We start from the raw sequence: 24,005 nt of genomic DNA on the forward strand, positions 1-24,005 counted from the left end.
CGTCCCCGCCCGGGCCGCCCTCATTGAGCCGGGAGCCCATCAATCAGCCTTGCCGCTGCCAGTCCCCGGGCGGCTTCCCGCGCCCGCGGCCGGCTGCCACTGCCATTGCAGCTCCCGGCCCCCGGGTGCGGGCGCTTGCCTCCCAGTTGGATGACTCGGCCCGGGCGAGGTAAACAAAGTGCAATATTCAACCGCGGCCCGGGGCTGGGGAGGTAGAGCACCGGACCGGGGAGGAGGGAGGGTCCCGGCGCCTCCACAGGCTGACTGCGCGCGCGGCTGGGCAGGAGTCGCCCGGTCACAAGTACCCAAGCAGCTCCAGCAGTGGCTAGTGGACTTTCTAACCCATTCATCTTCCTGGCGCTTCTCCCCAGAAAGCAGGGCATCCTCTGAGCATCCGGACACCACTGCTCAGATGTAGCTTTTCTCCGTGGAGAATATGCTTGCATCAGTGGTGCCGCACGGAGTTTCAAAAATTAGTTTCGTTATCTTTTTCCAACACTCTTCTCCCCATTTAAAAAGAAATCGATTGCTTACTTTTCGTTGGTGTCACCCTCCAAACCCCGCCCCCCACCAAGGCTTTGAGTATTTTCTGCAGAAGACCAGCTTGAAGGCACCTTTTAACTCAGACCAAAGGTAATCACTAATTCTTCCTCTCCCAAGACAGTGCCCAGAGGGCCTTGGCCCAGTGAAGCAATGCCGTCAATGCCCTACGCACACCTCCTGCGAGGCTCCAGGCCGCTAGCCAGAGTGGCGCCCCCTGCCCCGACGCACACGTGGACCAAAAAGGCATTCAACACTGAGAATCAGGTGAGGGCTGCCTTTTCACTCCAGTTATTCTCAGCTTCTGCAGGAGGTGCGAGTCCTCTGGCTTAGGCAGGCACACGTCAGGAAAGGGGCTTGAACTCAGGCAGAGGCTGGGACCTCCAGGCCTTAACCTAATGTATCCTGGTAAATCAAGCAATCTGGTCGGGGGTGGGGGGGTGGGGGACAAACTTTAAAAATAAATAAATAAATAAATAAAAGCCAAGGGGCTGGGAAAGGGGCGTTTACAAGACTCTTGGAGCCCTCTGAGCTTTTACATACATGTATGCATATTTTCTAGTGGGGGAGGAAAAGGGGTATATCATGTATTGCCCACAGTAGGACAGTTTTGAGCAAAAAAGAGAGCTCTGTATAATTATGCCCCCTGGAGCATATTTATAATTTATAATTATGCACAAACAAGTTACTCTGGTGATAAGCAGTTCCTGGGAGGTTGGCCAGAGAGGACACAGACTGTACGACAGGCCACCACAGGGCCGCAGGGTTTGAAAAGGTCAAGGAGTGGTCCCATGCCTCCTGGCAGGTCTCACCAAGCTACTCCTCACGAACCAGGACCCAGTCCCTGACCCTAGGGGGACTCATCTGTTCCCCCAGGCCATCGCCATGAGTGGTGGACAGTATCCTTTCACCCAGTCTGGTCCCATGAAGATACCTGTGCTGGTCCCTGTCTCAGGAACAGACCTCTGTTTCTCTGCCGAGGGGTCAGAAAGAAAGACGCCAGCCTCCTCTGTTCAGTGGCCACCAGCAGCGCTTTATAACTAGGGGTTTAGGAGACCCTGTTCCAGCCCTGTCTGGGCCTCTGATTTTTGAATGAAAATTGAGTCAAGACATTTTTTTTTTTTTCCTCCCTGGGTCCCCTTTTTTCAACTGTAAAATGAGAAGCCTAACACCCGCCCTGCTCAGCTCATGTGATTGCTTTAGAATTATATTTTTCAATTCCAGGAAATCTATGAAGGTTTACCATAAGCTGGGCCTGCGCTGGTTGTTAAGGATCCAAGTATGAGTAAGATTTGGTCTCTGACACCCAGGAGCTCCTAGTCCGGCTTCAGACAGACATATGGAAATACATCATTTCATTGTGTAACAATGTGGCAATTAGATATCAAGGCATCCAGGAAGTGTAGAGGAAGGAACCACTTTTCCCGGGCTCCAGGGAATTTTCCAGAAAATGTGATTTTTTTCACATTTTTTTCAAGTATTTATTGAAGCCTACTGTGCACCAGACACTGAGAAAAGAGATACAATGATTTAAAAAATGTACTTCCTGTACATAAATAACATAAATAAGAGATTGTCATTGGCATTTCAGGCAGAGAGAAAGAATGTGCAGAAGCAAAGGAGTGGGATGTTCTGAAATTTCTAGTAACTCCCCATGGCTCTGGTATTGGCAGCTTGGTGGCAGTGGCCAGGCACGTGGCAGGCAAAGTGAGTTGGGATTAGAATGGGGGAGGGGCTGATAGACCAGCCAGAATAGAAGAGATGTAGAGTCTAGGCTACCATTAAATGGGGCAAGTAGCATGGTTGGTTGGGGTTCTAGAAAGATCACGCTGGAGGTCACATGGAGTAAATATCAGTGCGCTTCCAAGGAAAGAGAAAGCACTGTCACCTGGAGAGACTGAGAAAATAACTGATAGTGATGGGTAACCGATGCGGTAAACGATTGATAGTATTGATACATTCATTACTTCTGATGAAATTATACAGTGGCCACAGTCCTGCCCATTCTTTTTTTTTTTTTTTTTTTAAATAAATTTATTTATTTATTTATTTATTTTGGGCTGTGTTGGGTCTTCGTTTCTGTGCGAGGGCTTTCTCTAGTTGCGGCAAGCGGGGGCCACTCTTCATCGTGGTGCGCGGGCCTCTCACTGTCCCGGCCTCTCTTGTTGAGGAGCACAGGCTCCAGACGCGCAGGCTCAGCAGTTGTGGCTCACGGGCCTAGTTGCTCCGGGGCATGTGGGATCTTCCCAGACCAGGGCTCGAACCCGTGTCCCCTGCATCGGCAGGCAGACTTTCAACCACTGCACCACCAGGGAAGCCCAGTCCTGCCCATTCTTGAAGGCCAAATTCATGACCTTTGGAAACGACTGTAGTGCAGGATAAATTACATGATTTATACCAAGTGCCTTAAACCTTTTTACCTGGATTGATAGTAATTCTTGTCAGATTGAAAAAAAAAAAAAAAAACATGTAGTAGGAAGATGTGTGTGTGGGACTCTTCATTCATTCACTTTTGAGCTATATGACCTTAGATGAATTTAGACTACCTTAATTAGAAAATAGAACTGTAATCTGAAATTTACCTAACGTGAAAATTATGGAAGATGTATATAAGGCAACTAGCACAAGGTCTTGCATGTAACATAAATAAATATTATTCTTATTATGGAAATATGTCCACAGAAAGCAATCCAACTTTTAATAATAATAATAATAGACCAGATGCTTACAGTATCAGTAAAATGTAAAGGAGTCGTTAAATACACAGTGGTAGGTATGGTTAAACACAATTATGTAGCTATGATGAAAGGTGATATGCCAATTAAAATAAGGGTTATATAATTACAGGGAGATATCCGCCAGTCCACTCTGTAGAGCAGGCAGATCCAGTTGCCATAGTCTGGTCACTAATCTGTTCTGCATGCTTTCCAGAACATTCTCTGTCTTGAAATGTACTTAACTGCTCCTTAATCCACGTCATCACGCATTAGTTCATTTATTTAGCAAACGTACGGTAGTTTCCTGCTAAGTATGAAGCCCTAAGCTCAGTACTGTGTTCCTTGATCAAATAAATGGTTTCTGAGAACAACTCCTAAGACTGCTGTGTCACTTGAAGGCTGACGTATACCACGGGTGATGACATTCATGTTTCTTAAACAACTCTCGCAGCAAGCCATACCTCGGCTCAAAAATCTGTGACAAACGTCCACGACGAACTGTAGAGAATGCTACCATGTGCTGATGTGCAGGCTGTGGACTGCACAAGTGCAGAACGTTCCATTCCCCATTGAAGTCTTTGTGAATGGCACCCCTGGGGTTGTGCAAAACACAATCTTCTTGACCATACCTGGAAACTTGGGTATAGACACAGGGCTGGAACTCAAGAACTTCCCAACAACTTCACCTCCCACTCCTCTTGGTTACATGCCCACCGGCCACTCACACCATTTTGTGGACTCCAGTTTCCCACCTCTATGCCTATGACTTGAGTCATACCCTACTTGACGGTTGGTGCCTCTGTGTTTCCCTGGAATTACTCCTTTCCAAGGAGTTCCCTCTATGTTGCTCTAATCATGTTCCCTAGTTCTCTTATTTGGCTTTATGGCTGCCTCAGGTTTTAAATGGTATGTTCAAGATCAGGGAGGCATGGGTGTGCTTGGTCAATAACAAGGAGGTTGGTGGTGTTAATGCATGAGTTGCAATCTAGATATTCCTGATGATAGACTCTACAGACCTCTTAGTATCAGAATCAGTAAAAGTCGCCACGAAGGTAAGTGCCCCTAATTATTCCTCCATGTTAACTCTAGGAAGAGTTTCTGTCATTCCTTTGTGTAAGGAGGAAGGGAGAGATCCAGGGAAGAGGGTACACAGCTTCCCTGCTACAGCTGTCAGAGATGCATTTGGCCAAGTTCACTGTGACCCTGGGGTTTGGATACAGTCATGATGGAGAGATACATTTCCAGTGGTGATGAGGCCTGTGGCTTACTTCCGAGCTTCATGACATAAATTGCCCCATTACTGTGAGAGTCTTCTCTATTCCTAACTTTAATAATAATTATACTTTAATTATGCCTTTTGAGTGCTAGACTAGCCACTTTCTCTCTGGTTCTTATACAACCCATCAAAATAGATATTAGTACCCCCACTTTACAGATGAAGAAACCAGGACCCAGAGAAACTCTTTAACTTTTTCCATGGTTGCCCATTACTCAGTGGCTATGCTGGTCACGTGTGTGTGTGTGTGTGTGTGTGTGTATGCTGGGGAAGAAGGGGGCAGGGGATGAATAAGGTTTACTACATCACGTTGCCTGTCATCATGCTTTTTTAGATGTCTAAACCTTTGGCTTAAATGGCCCACTTATAATCCTTCCATAATAGTGATTTCTTTTCTCAATTTTCTCCAAGCAGCTTGTGTCTGAAAAATAGCTGCTTATGTCCAAGGTGAATCCTAACAGTACCTATTAAAAGGTGACTTTGTGATGGTTTGTTTTACCATGGCTAGGTAAGGGGTCTGTTTTTCTCTTTGGATAAATGGTCCACTAGGAAAAGTCCAGTGTATAAATACAGAAGAAATTGCCATTTTGGAACCCTTTTTTTTCCTCAGGCCCTAGGAGAATTTTTTGTTGTTGTTGTTGCTTTTAAATTAGAGGATGCTGGGAAACCCAGGATATGGGAATTTTCTGGGTATCGCAAATTGTCTACCGTCCTGTTATGTATTGCTGAGCAGCTAATAAACAAAAGTGAAAACAGGTAAAACGATCCAGCTGGTCCAGGAAGTGCTGCAAATTTACATTTATCTAGAGTGTTAGGTTACTGTAAAAACAGATTCAGTCTGAAGGGTGTTCTGGAAAATCTAGTGTGTGTTTCCATACCTGGCACACAGACAGACCTCGAGGGAGCTGAGCGCCCACCTCTGTTTCATGAGCTTTAGGGCTCTGAGTGGCACTTTAACCCCCTGCCCATCTGAGTGGCGGTAACGATACTTTCCTTACCAAGGGAATAGGCTGAATCAAATGATCATTTACGTCCCTCTTCAGCTTTTAAAAGCCAGCCTTCAGTTTGGGAAAAGCAAGCTGGTCACCAGTAGACCAGTGTCTGAACAAGGACACATTGAGTTGATCTGGGCCCCAACTTGGCCAATTAGCAACATGGCCTTGGACGGCCCTGATTGCTCAGGTTAAGGTCTATTAAGAATTAATATGTGCCACAGCCTTGACGGTTTACAAAGCACTCCTATGAATTTTGTGCCATTTAATCTTCACGATAGCTCCATAAAGGAGGTTCATTACTGGCCTCGGTAGAAGAAACTGTGTCTCAAGGAATTTAAGTCACTAGCTCGTGAGCACAAACCCAGTACTTCTGATAGCAAATCCTGCGTTCATTTTACGACACAGCTCTCCTTCCTGCCACTGCCTTCCCCCTCTGCCTTGTCCTTGCATCCCTCTTTCTCCTCTCTCTCTTCTCTTTCCTTCTGTGTCAAAATTTTGTTTTAAATTTAAAACAATTTTGAGGTCCTACATTGGGGCTCCTTGCATAGAATTTCATTTGACGGTTTCATTGGATAGTTGCAAACCAGGAAAGCGTATCTAAACAAAAAGGCATTATCTATAGAATAGTGGTTTCCGCCTTGTGAGCCCTGGATCCCCAGGTGGGCTTAGAGTAGAGCGTGTGCAGCGTGGAGACTCAGCGCTATACAGGGCAATCTACTCAGTAGACCACAGATGGAATGAGTGGTATGTCTCACCCGTATCTGTGCAATTCACATCCAAATATGCATGAGTGCTTTGGGGGTTAATAAAATATAAAACTGTAAGCAAACAACTAATTTCATAGTATTGTTCCCCATTTAGGCAATTAAAAAATATATCTAGGTATAATTGCTATCCCTTGGGACAACATGAAATTTTATATTATTCAAATCGTGTCCCAGAACTCAGAAAGGTTGAGGCTTGTTCTTCACTGGATGGATAGCTCCTAACAATGAAGCCAACACTTTAGAAAATGGGTCCTTCCGTATGTGTGGACCTGGGGGATGGTGTATGATCCTGGGGGTGTAAACTGGAGGAAGGTTGAAGAAATAATGTCCTTTGTTCTAAATATGGGGTGTGCATCAAGCCTCAGGCTTCATTGTCTTCATTTGCATAATAAGAGAGCTTGCTAACAACTATGACTTTTAGGGTATTTTGCTACAGGGAAGTAATCCTCTTTCTAAATCACACAGTTGCTCAGTGACCACAGCGCTTGACCCCTGACAGACTCTGCAACGCATCTAGAAAAGAGTTAGATACAAAAGTCAACCAATCGTCATTCAAGAGATCAGGAAGCTGTTACTGAGCCCTTATTCCGAAGTTCAGTAGCTCTCTGACCTTATGGCAATTACAGAATAGCCCTAAACCTTCGCTTCTGCTTCTTGAAAATGACACCGTCACAGCACGGACCTTGCAGGACGTCATGAGGACTGTGGGCAGGTGGGTGAAGCTCTGTTCAGGGCCTGGAAGTAGTATGGGTTGGCCCTGACTACAGGGCTCCTGTACAAAGTACAGTCAGCTCTCCTTAACTGCGGGTTCCACATCCATGGATTCAGTCAACTGAGGATCAAAAATATTTGAGAAAAATAATTCCAGAAAGTTCCAATAAGCAAAACATGAATTTGCCTGCATCAGCAACTATTTCCATAGCATTTACGTTGTGTTAGGTATTATAAGTAATCGAGAGATGATTTAAAATATACGGGAAGATGTGCATAGGTTATATGCAAATTTTAAAAATTTATATAAGGGACATGAGCATCTGTGGATTTTGGCTTCTGAGGGGGAGTGGGGGAGGGGTCCTGGAGCCAATCCCCGACGGATACTGAGGACAACTGGGAGACAAGGTCACTGTCAGACCATGGGGGAATATGACTGCTGAGTTAAAATACTAGGACTTCATGCCACTGACCAGATGTTCCCCTGTCCTCCGGATGAAAGATCCTTATTAGCCAGAAATCACGTGGTGTAGTAGAAAGAGGCACTAGACCAAGAGCTGAGTTAGTTAAATTTTCTTCTTCTTTTATATGCTTGTATTAGTTATCTGTTGCTGCATAACAAATTGCCCCCCAAAGCTTCAGCTTCCAAGGTCACCCATTTAGGTATTGGCAGGTTTCAAGTCCTTGAACGTTGTTGGACTGAGGATCTCATTTCCTCCCTGGCTGTTGACTGGAAACCACCCTCAGTTCTGAGTCACATGAGCCTCTCCAAATGGCAGCTGACAGCCTGACATCTTACTTGATTAGAGCGAATACCCCAGAAGAGCCAGAGAGAAGTCAAAGTCTTTTATAGCCTAATCCCAGAAGTGACATCCCACATCATTTTGCCATAGTCTGCTTGTCAGAAGCAAGCCACCAAGGCCATCCAAGCGCAACAGGAGAGGATTGCACAAGGTGTGAATACCAGGAACCATGAGGAGCCTTTTCAGAAGTTGCCTGCCTTGGCATTCTCTAGGGTGGTACGTCAGAATCTTGGGGTGAAGATGATTATGTTTAACAGGAAGGGGTGGAAGCTAACAGCTGCTGGCCTACACTGAGGGAATGTGTACACTTCTGATATTCTTCAAGAATTCCTCCCTCTGGCATGGTGTCTCCATGGCTGGGCAATGCGCTAGCTCAGCCTCTCTACCCCCTGCCATCTTGATCTACCTTGAGGTGCCCAAGCATTTCCCTGGAATCTAGGAATGGGCAGAGAATGCCCCAATCTAGAGACTTGGAGGCCCTGGAGACCTAGCGCCATGTTTTGATTTCCCTCTATACCCTCAGTGCTAGGACAGTGATGGATGCATGGTGGTTGCTCTCACGGTTTTCTGGGTAAATCAACTTCTTAGAAGCCTGGTGTTGTAGAATGAGCCTGGATGCGGGAGTGCAGCAGAGAGACCTGGGACTGACCCACATCTGCCTGGGCCTCTGCACTTCCGTGCCCACGCAGGACCCTCAGTCTGTGCTTGAATGAAAAGGGGCTGCGTCTTGTCATCCAGTCTTCAAATGCTTCTTGGAGGTTTCTAAATGATTACTTTTTAAGTCCACATTTCACAACTAAAATGATTCCATTGTGTTCTGAAAATCTCCTTAATTGAATGTTCTCTTTGTCAACCCAATAAACTGCTAGTTTTGCAATAAGATTCCCCTGGCACATTTCCTGGGAGATTTAGTGTGAGAAATTCACTCACACAACTAGAAATATAGTAATAAATGCCTGTCAGTTAGCTCAGTTCTGTTGATGGATCACTTTCTGTGTGTCAAGCACCATACTAGGTTCTGGGCAGAGCACAGTGGACCGTACAGGAACTCACAGTATAATGAAAGACGCCTCTCATGCCCTACCCTATTTCCTCATCTGAGATTTTTTTCTTTTTTTTTTTCCTTTTCCTATCACATTTTTGCTTGAGCCATAAATCACCAAGATTGTCTTACGCACATGAAGTGACCAGAGTCGAGGGATAAATGTGCCAGGTTAAAGATAGCCACAGAGTTTTGACACTCCTCCCATTAAGAGGCGGGGTCCTGTGCCCTGACCTTGAATATAAACTCGTGTGAGATTGTTTGGACCAATAAAAAATGGTGGATGTGATGCATGGCCCGTTCTAGGTCTTGCCTTCGAGAAGACTGGAAGCTTCTTCCTTAGTCTCTTGGAAGCCTGAGCCTCCAAATAAATCCAATCAACTACCCTCCTGGAGAAACCTCACAGAAAGGCCCAAAAGATGACATGGAGAGGGAAAGGGGCCCAGTGGAGCCAAGCCTTCTGGCCAAACCTTGACAAAGCTCCAGGCAGGAGAATGAAAGCCATCTTGATCCTCCCAGACCAGACCAGCCCCCAACAGAATACCACCAAGTTGCCAGCTGCCCAGATACCTGCTGCACAAAATCACCGTATAATACCATGGTGGTTGTTTTCCACCATTAAGTATCAGGTCAGTTTTTCACTCAGTAATAGAAAACTGGAGCAAGATAGTATAGTCACCTTTCTGGGTCTGCTAGGCAGTTCCTCTAGGAAGTCTTACCCAGAGGAATAAAAAGAATTCCTATCGTAAGATGATACTTAATAAACACAGGTTGAATGACTCCCAAGCCCTCCTTCTTCTGATGCATCTGGCTTAGAGAATATCCTCTTTCCTGACGGGCATGGCATCATTGGACGATGACTATATACCGAATTCTGATTAATCTGCTGTAATTATCTGAGGTGAACATGACTGTCTCAATAGATCAGGAGCTCCCTGAGGGAAAGGGCCACATCTTCTCCCTTCTCCTCTGTTCTGTACTTGTCACACTGCTGGGTACACATGCATGCTGAGAAAATGCAATTCCATTCAGAAAACAATGGATTAGGCTGGTTCCTGTCTCCTAATTCTCAGAAGGTCAGCACTTTACAGCAATTTCCCATGAAGATGGGCCCAAGAGTTGCCATGGATATGGGAAGAGTATTATCATACCTTCAGGACTCCCCCAGAAATCCCTTTCTTGATTTTCAAAAACCACCAACGCTCTAATAATTATAAAAAATATTTCTTAATAACTATAAATGTGGCCTTATTCCCAGCACTCTGTGCAACGCATTATATTCTCCAGTAACTGAGACTCAGGCTCTCGACTGTCTGGAATACCTTTCTCATTTCCATAAATTTTGGCAAGATTCACGTTGAGCACCAGCTTTTTCAGGAATTCTCAGGTTGAGCTAAGAGTCTCCACTGTGCAAAGCTCTATCTTAGCCAAGCCATATTTCATTGAAATGATCCCTGCATATTCCTATTTTCATCTGGTTAGTTCATTGAAAGTATAGATTGCATCTTACCTGTGGTTGTATATATGACTTTTTTTTTTTTTTTTTGCTGCTCTTTCTGATTACATTTTTTTAAATTGGAGTAGAGTTGATTTACAATGTTGTGTTAGTTTCAGGTGTACAACAAAGTGATTCACTTTTATATACATACATATACACACACACACACATATATATATATTCTTATTCTTTTCCCTTATAGGTTATTACAAAGTATTGAATATAGTTCTCTGTGCTATACAGTAGGTCCCTGTTGGTTATCTATTTTAGCACGTAGAAGGCTTCAACAGTGCCTGCACATTATAAATGACTGACGTAGGCCTTGCCTACTGTCTTCCAGTTTATCAAAGGTGTTCATTATTATCCTTGTATAATTGTGGCTCAGAAAGGAAAGTGACTTTCTTAAGATCACCTAACCACAGGGACCCCCCACAGAGGCTTGCTAAGATTCCTCCCCATATCCTGAGACTGTAGGACTTCTCCCTGGTGGGAGGGAGAGAGCTCCAGCCCTATCCTCCCCATGGATACACATCTTTTGTTTTCTGCGTCTGGGAAATGCCCCAGGAGTCCCTGCTGTGTTACCCCGGGAGACTGTTGCTCAATCCAGCAGCTGTTCTGGAGGAAAAGAAAAAGCAGAGGTTCTGAATGTATCATATACACAATGCAATATTGAATAGAAGATGGCTAATAAGCGAGAATGCCTTGACGGTGCAGGCTTCTTCCAGTGAGGTCTAGCTCTTCATTTCCAGTGGGCGTCGCAGGAAGTACTAGTGTAAAAAATAAAACATATATATTACTAATACGGTGGCTATATAAAACAATATTTGGCCAAGAGAGTTAAGATATGATTCAGTCTTTGTTCATCAAGTTGCTAAATATTATTCAGAGAATGGAGTCACCATATGGTATAACTGAGTTTCCTTGGGAGGCTGGGTGAAATATCGTGTTGGATATAGAATGTGGAAATGTGCGTGTCTCCGGTGGTTTGAGTCTGAATCGAGCTGCAGACAGCTAATTCCATTAAGTCCTCATGCAAAGACTCCAATGCACACGGCACATGGAAAAGGCATAGCCCGGCACGGATCACTCTAGGAGGTCGATTTCTCTTCCCAAACTGATGAAGAGTGGGCAAGCCACACAGCTAGACCCAGATGCAATCTTGAAAGAAAAATGTGTGTGGGCAAGTGCAGTACCAGCTGGGAAAGTCTAAGTGGCTGAAACCTATGACTCAGAAATCTTAAATTGCCTTGAAATTAATGAAGCTCTGTGGGGATGACTCAGTTCATTCATGTCCTTAGCTTGCAGGCTTAAACGCTGGCAGAAGCGGACATTGTCCAAAGCCTGGAAGATCAGACCCCACAAAGGAAACACGTCTCAGGCTGGGAGGTGGTCTGGGGTGCGTGTCACAGGAGCAGGGGCTGGAGAGGCAGGTGAGCTGGTATTTCTTCTTCCCGTGGAGACGAAGCAACCTCATTCAAGTGCCATGCTCTCTGGACCTGATTTCTGTCCCTGTAAAACGAAAAGGAGAGATCTGATGATTTTTTCCAATGTTGTCAACTTCGATATTCTGATTAGCTAGGGTCCCAGTAAGAAGCAGCATTTGCCCCAGATGGTTCAAATGAGGAGATTTTAACACAGGGACTATTTATAGATGTCTGTGCCAGGTTAAGAGAACAAATAAGAAAGAGTAAGGCACCCAGAGACCAGTAAAGGCAGGAGGCCATTGTCACTCCCACGGCCAAAAGAATGAAAGGAAAACAGTGTTACTGGAGCCCAGTGAGAGTTGGAACTCTGGAGAAAGCCACCCAGGACTCTGGAGGAGGGCACCCAGTGGGAACCATAGTCCCCGGGGGACATAGTCCCTCCCACACACACCATGATGACACAAAGAGGGAGCAGAAAAGAAATAACTTAAACTGCATCTTATCCCCTCCCCCCTCCAGTTTCCCACTGGTGCCTCTCGTTGGCAAACCCAACTGGATGCCATCAGGCAAGGGAAGCCAGATCAAGCAGGCCACAGGACCTGGAACAGTGTGGAGAAGGCTAGAGAATGCATCTAGAGTGGGCGAAAACACAAAAGCCAGCACATAATCTATGACTTTATACATGTGACTATGCTCCTACATTAGGGAAAAGGGCAGAACACATTTTTTTTTTTTTTCTGGAGAGATTGAAGAATAATTCTCAAGTAACAGAGTTCCTGAGGGCAGGGACCAGGTTTTGCTGATTTCTTTAACCCATCAGAATCTATCACAATGCCTGGCACCTAGGAGATAATCAGCAAATAGTTGGTGGATTAAAGGCTGATCACAAATCCACATTTATAAACATCTACAGGTGTCCAAGGCATGAGGCTCTGTTAATATCTGTTGAATGAATAATGAATGTGTAGGTTCAAAACAAATTACATAATCTTTCGGATAATAGGTTCTGCAAAGCTCAGGCAAACCCTTGGTATTTTTGTTCTCGTAGTTGTTTCTTTCTTTCTTTTTTTTTTTTCCGCCCACGCTGTGTGGCTTGTGCGATCTTAGTTCCCCCGAGCAGAGATTGAACTCTGGCCCTCAGCAGTGAAAGCAAAGAGTCCTAACCACTGGCATTCCCGTAGTTGTTTCTAATGTGATTGATGGTTATCATTGCACAAGCTGTATAAATGTCCTGGACTAGGAAAATGGTCCCTACATTGTGAGACCCAATGATATATTAAATGCATAAGCAAGAGGGACTTAATGTTCACACGTGTCATCTTAGGATATAGAGGGTCATCACAGGTACGTGTTGGTAATTCTTCTCTTTAGTGTTCACCTAGCTCATGTGCTGATCCTGTTCTCCCACCCTTCTATGATGGTCAAATCCAGTTCCTTCTAAAGAGGCTGAAATAACAGATGCTTTTTTTCTTAAGCCTTCTTTGTATCTAAGCAGGGTCATGTGATAAAATCATGACTAATGGAACGAAGGGCATTTTTTGTTAGAATATTTCTTTTGGTCCTCAGTTCCTGAAACTGAGTAATAAATGTGAAATGGATGTCTTTTGTCACGTGTAACCAGCCTCTTTCAATTACACCTGAGTTTATGATAATGAGGTGACTTTTGGAAAGTCCCTAAGGATGGGGGCTGGTTGCCAGGGGAACCGACCTCGATTAGAGGATTGGACATTCCAGCCCCACCCTCTAACCTCCAGGGAGGGGAGAGGGGCTGGAGATTGATTTCAATCACCAATGGCCAATGATTGCATCAGTCATGTCTATGTAATGAAGCCACCGTAAGAACCCAAAAGGACGGTTTCAGAGAGCTTCCAGGTTGAACCAGGAGGCACCCATGTACCTGGAAATTGAAGTACCCTGAACTTTATGAAGACAGAAGCTCCTGTGCTCAAGACCCTTTTGGACCCCACCCTACGTATCTCTTCACCTGGCTGTTTATTTGTTTATTAGTATCCTTTAATATCATTTGTAATAAAATGGTAATCTAGTAAGTAGACTGGTTTCCTGAGTTCTGTGAGTCACTAACAAGTTAATCGAACCTTAAGAGAGGGTTGTGGGAGCCTCCAGTTTATAGACTATTGGTCAGAAGCACAGGTAACATCCTGGACTTGCAATTGCACAAGTGTGTGTGTGTGTGTGTGTGTGTGTGTGTGTGTGTGAGGGGTGTAGTCTTGCGGGATGGAGCCCTTAACCTGTGGGGTCTGACACTATCTCCAGTATCTCCAGGTAGAAAGTGTCAGAATTAAGTTAAATAATATGACATCCAGGTGTCACAGAATTGTTTGATGTGTGGGTTTTCCAAACCACACATTGGAAGTGAGTAGTGCTGGAGTGGAGTAGTGTGAGAGTGAAGGAAACATACACCTGGAATGTTGTTTTTATACAAGAGAACTGGAGAGACATTGCCCAGAGGCCTGTGAAATTGAGCTGTGAAATCACCAAATTCCTGTCTTAAGCATTTGCATCCTTAGAGATTCATTTACAAGCACTTGTACAAAACACTGTTCATGCCTTGTTTTGTCATGTATTCTGTTACATGCAGCCAAAAGCATTCTAACAGAGAAGTTCTCTTTAGATTTGTTCTGGGAGAATAACCGAGTCCCTGTGTTCCTATCGCTTTTCTCCAGTGGCTAATTAAAAGCCTAGAGGTCAGAATCACGTTACACATTCTTGATTCCTCCATCCTCTTACTTATTGATCCATTCAATCAATCATTCATTATTTATTCAATCAATTCAGTATGTACTTATTCAATCTGTACCTATTCTTTATTCCAGTGGTTGACTTCTGTTGGCCTTTAGAACCTTACTTCAGCATCATGACCTTGAGAAAATCTTCCTGGCATCCCTACATTCAGCTAAATGCTCTTCCTCTGTGCATTCTAGCAGTCAGTCATTATATCCTTTTTGGCATCTATCGTATTATATTGAAATAATTTGTTTGTATATCTGTCCAACTAGAATATACGTTTTCTAATAAATGCAGGGACTAGTCAATAGTCTTCCTTTCTCCCTCTCTTCCTTCTTTCCTTCCTTTTTTTTCTTTCTTCCTTTTCTCCTCCTCCTCCTTCCCTCCCTCCCTTTCTTTCTTCCTTCCTTCTTTTTTTTCTTTCTTTTTTCCTTTTCTCCTCCTCCTCCTCCTCCATCTCCTCTTTCTCCCTTTCCTCTTTTGTTCCTCTTCTATATGCTCAAGGTATGGTTTAGTAAAGTTCTTGGCCATCAATGAATATTTCAAAATTCTTTATAGATAAGAATTAAACTGGGTACCTTGGGAAATACAGAAGCATAACATACTTGGTAATTAAGGGCAGAGATTGTGCTAATTGACTGCCATCCTAGTGCATGACCCAGAGAATGTGCTCAGTAAATGTTTGGTGAGTGAAAGAATTAGACTCAAAGAGAATCAATTTTATTGAAATGAAAAAACTGACAAAAGAATCATTTTGGATATGAGTCAATGCTGCCTTGTGTAGCATTAGGTAATAGTGATGTTTCATAAATATGTATTAAATAAATAACGTATACCTTTAATGAGTCCAGAATTTAACATTTAAAATGTTGTATGTTGTGAAATATGACACTGTCCTGATGGCTAATGTCTCTGCCTCATTTTGGGCATAGTTTATTCTTTCTCTGATGATTTGAATTATTAGCTTCATCATATGCTAAGTACTCATAGATAAAATAAGTTGTTTTCTTCAATCTTTATTTTATTACCTTTCACCTTACAACAGTGTCTCACTGTTTTATTCACTGTGTGTGAATGTGTGATGCGAGTGTCGCACTTTTGTCTTCCTTTTATTCCCAATGTTCTTCAATAATTCTTAGATATTTAAGGATCCAGATAAACTTTGGCTTCAAATGTTAAGCTCCATAAACATCTCAAAATGATTCCTTAAGGTTGAGATAGTATTAAATTTAGAGACTATGAGATGCAATATGGCAGAGTGAATAAAAGCACAGTTTTGGAATCAATTGCCCAGAACAAAAAGAATAGCTTCACAACTTTCTAACCTGCAGTCTTTGACAAGTCAGTGAATCAGTTTCTTCATTGGTAAAATAAGAATAATAATACTATCTATACTTAGGTTTGTCAACTAGACAAAATAAGAAAATGCATATTAAATATTTAGCCCAGTGTCTGGCACATAGAAAGTATTAACAGAGGTTAATTAGATATTTAATTTCCCAGCATTGTTCTAAAACTTCCCGTACCTCTATCCACAGCTGATGATGAAGGATAACACTCTACCCCAAGGGAACCAGTTCATGGAAAGGGTTGAGTCATCCAGATTTTTTGTGTTTTTATGAGGCCCTGAAACTACTTACCCAATGATGGTGGAGCTGTAGCTATGCAGTTGTGTCTGGGAAACTAGGGGCTGCCTGCAGTGGCAGGTCCTGGAGGAAACCAATTGAGCCAAACAGGAGATGAAGAAAAGCAGAAATAAGAAATTCAAGGTGACCTTGGTAGGGAGAGAAGACAGCCTTAGTTTCCATCTCAGTTCCTATGAAGTCTGGAAGGATGATGTTACTTGTACATCTAGGTTGGACAGGTGATCCTTACAGTAAATTTTCTTTTTAATTGACCAAGTTTGCACAATTTCATGTTCCTTTCAACTTCAACAACCTTGGGCAGAGAAGGAATCTAATGGTTATGCTGTTTTTCCTATTAGATTGTATTCAGGATCAAATGAAGCCATGTAAAACTTGAAAAAGGAGAATGTGGCTCTTTTTCAGTTTTTCTATTTGATATATAAATCTAGGGACAATTGTAACATTGGTCTATCCTCCTCGCAGGTGACTTTGTAAATCCAATGAAGTGACATATAGAGAAGTGTCATCTAAAATGAAAAGGATCACAGCCATGTGAGAATGGTGATTGCACTGCTCCCATGTGTCAAAGTTGTATCTGGAAAGTCATGCCCTGAGAATTGCATGAATGACTGCTATTGGATATTTGATCTTCAAATTGCCTTCATTTTAGCTTCAAGTCCTTGGGAGTATCTGTGACCTTTAGAACATGTGTGTTTTGTACTAAGAAATAGATCCTAGCATGCAAAGACCCATATGTGGCAACTCATGCATTGTCACGTTAAATTGACCTCAGCATTCTCGTCTGAGTTATTTTCAAAAGGTATTAACCCTGAAGCATTAAGGGTTAAACCTCCAATAAAGATAGAAATGACTAATAGAAGGATACAGCAGAGAAGCACACTCTTGCACCACACATGATTCATGGTTTATAGAAAACACTTTGTAACAGGTTTGTTTGCTGTGAGCCATCAGACTCACTTTGAACGATGAAAAAACCTTGGTCTTTGTGCCAGAAGCTAATCATAACTTTCTCTAAAACTCTTGGTGACCATTCACTCTGACTTTCTATGGCTGCATTCTGTAATGCAGCAAAGACCCTGAAACCACGTTTCCCCTAGACCAATGTAATGTAATTAAGAACAGGCATGACACATGAGTTGTGACTTGAGCTATGGTTTTAACGCTTTCCACTTAGCTGGTAGCTAGCACATAGGTAATGATATGGCCTTAAAGTAAGTTTCTTAAAAACATTTTTTGGCTTGTGACAACAAAAGAGTATCTTGTTTTTAACTCACATTGTTGGCATTTCTCACTACTTAATAGAGATTCTTCTAAGTAAATGTGAATCGCGATGTTTAAAGACATTTAAAAGAATGCAAGCAGTACCTCATGAGAACATCAAAGCATCATCACAAACTGCCATTAAAACTATTTACACAGAACTTTCTTAACCCAAATGCTGGACTTTGAAGAGTTGCAGATTAAGGGCAAATTTCAGTATGGGGGAGCTGGGGTGAGACAAAATTCCAAAAAAAAAAAAAAAAAAAGAGAGAGAGAGAGAGAGAGAAATTAGAAGCTGTTAGGAGCAGACCTCTGCTTCCTTGTCCAGGAGCATCTGTCATTTGGCGTTACTGGGCCCAGGGTGACTGGACACCCAAACTCTGTTCTGTTTATTTCTGTGCAATTCAAATGGGAATTTTGAAGCACTCATCAATTGCTATTGCTTAGAATGAAAACTAATATTGCACTGGAGGGGAACTCAAAATAGGAGTTACTTTCAAGTTTACTGTTCAACCCAGGGTGTATCTTGAGGCCAAAATCATTGAAATTTGATATTCTTTAAAAATTTATTTATTGGCTGACAAATTAATTTTATAACATTGATGGTCTATAATATAGTTCTATTCAAAACTATTTTCAAAAATAAAATTCTTTTTAAACTAAAAATAACACACCCCTGAAAACCAATATTTGTCCATGTACATTAAAGCAAATGTCAAAACATCTTTATATGGATTATCTGAAACAAAAAATAGTCTAAGCTGAATAAAAAGCTTTAGAGTATATTCCTACATTTAAACGGTTTTTAAGCTATTTATGTCTCCAAAATTATGTCAATATTTTCCTGAATTCTGTCAATAGTCTTAGTGCTTTAATTTTAATGAATTGTCTCCAATCCACCTCAAAGTTTCATTTTAAAATTCAAAAAATTTGAAATTTGACACTTTGAACTGACTCATTTATCTAGACCCTGTTTTTAATTGTGAAAACACGCTCTATGGATGCTGAAGTATTTGGTAGGACCAGACAAATTCTGTTTTTGAAGGATATCCTTAAACATTTCCTTCATACTCAAGAGTATAAGTATTTCACTCCAAATATTGTCCCAGGCCCTATTCTTACCTCATTCGAGTACCTTTCTTCCTCCGATGTATTGTTAGACAAGACTCTTCAAATAAGTTATTTCTCTTCACAATTATTTAGAATATTCTGTCAAACATATTAAGGAATTTCAGAACTCAAGCCTGTACATCATTTACACCTTCATACTTGTTCATTTCTACTGTTACTTTTCTTGGAATAAAGTTTAACGTCTTCTTATTTGTAAGCTTTGTTTTTTTATTTGTTTTTGTTTTTGTTTTTTGACAACAGTCACTAAGATTTATTGAGCCTGGCAGTTTCCATCAATGACCTTGTTGAATCCTCAAAGCAGCTCTGTGAGGGCGGCGGTACTGATATCACCCCCATTTTACACATGTGTAAACTGAGGCCGTGACCTCTCCTGCCTTACTCCTGGATCCGTGGGTACTTCTCGCCTCTGTACGTGTTTTCCTTTCATCAAGCAGGGACAATAGATGGCACCTACGTCCTCCGGGGCCTGTAGTGACATTAGCAGACATGACTGCTGTCACCATCACAGCTCTTTAAACTAACAGAGCCTAAGCTTTGTTTTATTAATTGGAATTTGTTAAAAGCTTCAAAAGCTGCAGGAGTTATTTTGTTGTTTATTTTGGGGGGGGTGTGTGTCCCATTTGGTTTTGAACAGAATATAACCAAAATTTAGAGGCCTGTTTACAAAAAGTATAATGGCATTGCAGAGCACTTAGGCTCACTTACAGAGTAGTTCTGCAAAAATCAAACGTTTGTAAAATCTGATTAAAGAAGGGGAATAAAGACTGTCGACACACGTATGCTGATTTTTTTTTTTTTTTAATATTCAACATTTGTTAACAGTTTTATAGTTTAGTTACTTGGGATGTTTATTTGCATGTGTGTATTTATGTTTATATTTTGACTACTACAGCTTTTATTTTGTTTGGTAGATTACTGCAGCTCGTCTGAATGGCTTTTGTTTTTAAATTATCGAGGTATAATTGCCATACAATGTTATATTCGTTTCAGGGGTAAATGGCATTGTTAATTATGCTTGCCTCACAACCAATTCCAGTTCTGTTCCACAGGTTTTTAAATTTTATTTTTATATTACATTGTGAAAACAAATTTTTTTAATCTTTAATGTGGAACTTTTTTTTTTTTTTTATACAGCAGGTTCTTATTAGTCATCCATTTCATATACATCGGTGTATATATGTCAATCCCAATCTCCCAATTCATCCCACCACCACCCCTACCCCCCCACTGCTTTCCCCCCTTGGTGTCCATACGTTTGTTCTCTGCATCTGTGTCTCTATTTCTGCCCTGCAAACCTGTTCATCTGTACCACTTAATGTGGAACTTTTAAACTGAATTTGCAGTAACATTTAAATAGCTCTACTCTGATTTCATGAATTTAAAGAAGATTCATTATTGAAATAATCTGACTTTCCATGTGAAGTATCTTTTCTATGTAAAACAGGAATCATTTAACTCTTTGTGAACTTCTTTCAATAGAGCTAACATGTTAAAAATCATAGTTTCACATTTGTTGTGTGAGCGAGAAAACTCAGAAGCCAACAAGAGCCAACTTAATTTGCACTGTGATTTGATCTAAATTCAAAGTCATGCTCCGTAAAATAATTACAAACACACCTTCTGCCACTTTGTGTGTTGAATCATGGTTGTCAGGCCACTGTCTTCTTAAAATAATTTTGAAATGGATACTGGTGCTTCTTCAGTACAGTTGGTCTTTTCGTTTTTGTGTGGTTAGTGAGATCACAGCAGCCTCCATGGTGGAAGATAAATGTTTACTAGCACTTTGTGACATGCCATAATTAACTTTCTTCAGAAACAGAGATTTCTACTTTATATTTCATTAACCATGCACGTGCACTATTTTGAGTTCTCTGATGCCAATATTACTATCAAATAAAATCATTAAAAATAGTTGTCAGTTTAAATTAAATAATGAATGATACCCTCTTCTCTTTCAACTCTGTAAAGCAGGATTCTCAGGCTATTTCCTGCACATACATCATATATATCTAACCTATATTTCACTAGTTTCCTCTATAGCCCTCTGAGTTGGCCTAGGAGCACTGTGAAGCTTGCAAGCTTCACCGTGGCCCTGGCACAGCTGTGTGGTCCACCAGGTGATGGGCAGCAGCTTCAGGTCTTTCTCTCACTGCCACTCAAGGATGGAAGGAGTTAGCTGTCCTTAGCTCCTAGTGTCTGAGCACGCTTTGTCTTATTTGCAAGTCCTCTTCATGTTGTCGTTGAAAGAGAGGTTAGTTACCTTCTGTCTGGAAAGGGTCAAGAAAAGAGAGGCGTGGTGTTTTTTCTGCCATCCTTCAGATTTAATCATATGTTACCGCGGGTCTCTTTTGAGTACATTCAATGCCAGTAGATAGATCACGGCTGAGGCTTCAAGTGCAAAGTGAAGGTCTCCCAAACCCATCTGAGCTCATTTCAGTTCAATGAATAAATATAATACTGTGTTTAAAAGGAGGAAAGAGTGAAGAAAGAGAGAAGGAAGGAAGGAAGGATGGAAAAGAAAGAAAGGGAGAAAGGAAGGAAGGAAGAAGAAGAAAAATCTAGAAAATGTTAAACAGATGAGACACTGGAAAACAGGTGTAAACCAAGCCACTTTTGGGTAAACTAAGATATAAGATCATCCTATGAAAAGAGACAATAAGTTAGTTAATGTCACAAAATTACTGTCTAACAAACCAACCTCAAACTCAGTAGCCTACGACAACAACCTTTGTTCTCATGGCTCTGTGGGTCCGCTGAGGGTCTGATTTCTTCTGGGTGTCCACACACTTCTAAACGTCAACTGGGATCAGCTCACTGTGGCTTCTCTGATCTGTGTTTCTCCTGCCCTCACCCGAGACAGGCCAGCCAGCCTGAGTGAGTTTTGCTCAAGTCAGAGGGAGGCAAGACCAACTGCTTCTCAAGCCTTTAGTCACATCAATTAATATCTCATTGGCCAAAGCAAGCCACATGGCCAATGTCAGGTCAAGGGATGGAGAGGTGGTCTGCTCTTGAAAGAAGGGAGAAAAAAGTTAATATGTTTGAATAGTAACCTAATCTTCCACCTAGAGACTCTCCAGGGAACCTCAATTAAGTGTTTTCATTTTGTGGCTATTTCTTATGCACCATCTTTTTTGTGATATACTTTACCATACACGTGATATATTTCTCATTCAATCATCACAATTATATAAGGTGGATATATTAGTATTTCTAATTTAAAAATAAGAAAACTGAAACTTCAGGGACTTAACCTTTAGCTCATGGATGACAGGGCCAAAATTCCTCAGGTCTGAGTGACCTCACAGCCTTCTTTCTTAACTTCTTTGCTAAAATGCTCTACCTAATTATTTGCCACAAAGAAGTTCTTTTCCTGATGGTTGCTAGAGGTCCCACTAGCAGCTTGGAACACATTCTCTTGGAATCATTCTCATCTGAGCAGAATATTATTATTGATATAATTTTGAGCTGCTGTCATTTCATCCTGCTAAAAAATCACAGCATGAATCTGAAATATTAGGAAGACTTTGGAGCTAAAGAAAATAAGATGTCTGGAAAAAAGGTGCCTATATGCACAGGATTCAAGCGGCATCTGTGTGTGCTCATTACAGCCTGTCACTCTCTATCTGCTCAATTTGTTCACCAGGTAACTCAGACGACTCATGGGGTTGGAACTGTGTTGTGCCCACGGTCCTCTGTTTGCTTCCAGCTTAGGCTTAACAAAGTGGTTTATTCTTTTATTTTGTATCATTCAAGGAGACAGTATTTCTCCTCTCAGCCAACTGAATAAATACCTTCCCAAGATAAATGTTCTTTCCATTGAGAGTAGCTCGTTTATTAGAATCCGCGTCAAGTCTCCCCACCTCATGCCTCTGAGATCAATGGGGTTAGCTAAGAAGTGGGCTCAGGGAAGGGAATTTGGACAGGAGTGGTAGTGAGATCGATGGCTGATGGACAGAGGTGGTCCTGGAGGAAGAGGAGCAAATCAGGACAACCTAGAATCTGCATATTATAAACTACAGATTTTGGAGCTTGCTGGAATACTTTGGAGTCACTCCAAACTTTTCTTTTTTATGGTTGAGGAAATGAAAGGCAGTGTGAATTAGCAGTGAGTCCAAGTGAGTTAACAGCAAAGGCAAAACTTAGCCACAACTCCTAGCCCTATGTAATGGTTAATTTCATGTGACTACTTGATTAGATCTTGGTACCAGTTGTTTGATCAAGCGCTAGTCTAGATGTTGCTGTGAAGGTATTTTGAAGATGTGATTAACATCTGCAATCAGTGGACTTTAAGGAAGAAGATCCCCCTTGATAATGTGGGTGGGCCTTGTCTAATCAGTTGAAGAACTTAGGAGCAAACACTGAGGTTTCTTGGAGGAGTAGAAATTCTGCCTCAAGACCACAGCATAGAAACCCTGCCTGAGTTTGCAGGCTGCTGGCCTGTGCTACAAACTTCAGACTTGCTAACCCCACAATTGCATGAACCAATTCCTTAAAATAAATCCTTGTCTATCTATATATCTGTTTATCTATCTGTCTATAGACACAAACACACATACATCCTATTTGTTCTCTTCCTCTCAAGAATCCTGACTGATACAGAGTTTGGTATCAAGAGTGGGGTGCTCTGTAACAAATACCTAAAAATGTGGAAGTAGCTTTGGAATAGATAATGTGTTGAAGCTAGAAGACTTTTGAGATTCATGCTAGGAAAATCCTGGGTTGCCTTAGAAACTATGTGTAGAAATAAGGATGTTAAAGGTGATTCTGGTGAGGGCTCAGAGGTACGTACATAGAGAACGCCATATGGTAACAGAGGCAGAGATGGCAGTGACGCTGCTATGTGCCAAGGAATTCCTAGGACTACTAGAAGCTGGAAGAAGCAAAGAAAGGTCCTCCTTGAGAGGCTTTGGAAAGAGCATGGCCTGCCTTACTTGAACTTCTAGCCCCTAGAACCGTGAAAGAATAAACTTCTGTTGTTTTAAGCCCTTCAGTTTGGAATTCAGCCATGATTCTGGAACAGTGCTAGACTCTAGGGCTACAAAGAATAAGACATGGTCCTGCCTCTCAAAAAAATGTATTTTACACTAATCATTGTATTTATAAGTAGTATGGCTGTGGGCTGGTTTAGCACCACTGTAGAATAATGGGAGATGGGGAGAACACATTAAATATCAGCCTGCTGCCTTTGGATATCAGATACTTCCATTTGTCTCTAATCTTATAAATGGGGGGTTCTAATAACACGTGCAATGAATTAGAAGTCTGTGTGGACTGAGAAGGGTAGGGAAGTTTCCTGGAGGAGTTTTTGCCTTAATCTGGTCTTGAAAGATAGATGGGATTTAGATAGACAGAGAATAGACATGAACACATTCTAGAAGAGCTAACTGTACAGGCAAAGACACAGAGGCTGGGATGAATAAGCCACTATTAAGCTTCGACTGCGTATTGGA

General features: G+C 42.0%; 1 long non-coding RNA gene across 2 annotated transcripts in view; it reads left to right on the top strand.

The window, feature by feature from the left end:
• Positions 1 to 63: 63 nt before the first annotated feature.
• Positions 64 to 24,005, top strand: part of LOC103020683 (uncharacterized) — a 29,501-nt gene continuing 5,559 nt past the window's right edge. For both annotated transcript variants that reach the window (XR_450562.2, XR_450563.2), the window contains exons 1-2: positions 64 to 169; positions 661 to 807. This is a non-coding gene — a long non-coding RNA (uncharacterized LOC103020683). The remainder of the gene's footprint in view (positions 170 to 660; positions 808 to 24,005) is intronic.

Source organism: Balaenoptera acutorostrata, chromosome 12, assembly GCF_949987535.1.
Source record: "Balaenoptera acutorostrata chromosome 12, mBalAcu1.1, whole genome shotgun sequence".
In the NCBI taxonomy this organism is placed as follows: domain Eukaryota; kingdom Metazoa; phylum Chordata; class Mammalia; order Artiodactyla; family Balaenopteridae; genus Balaenoptera; species Balaenoptera acutorostrata.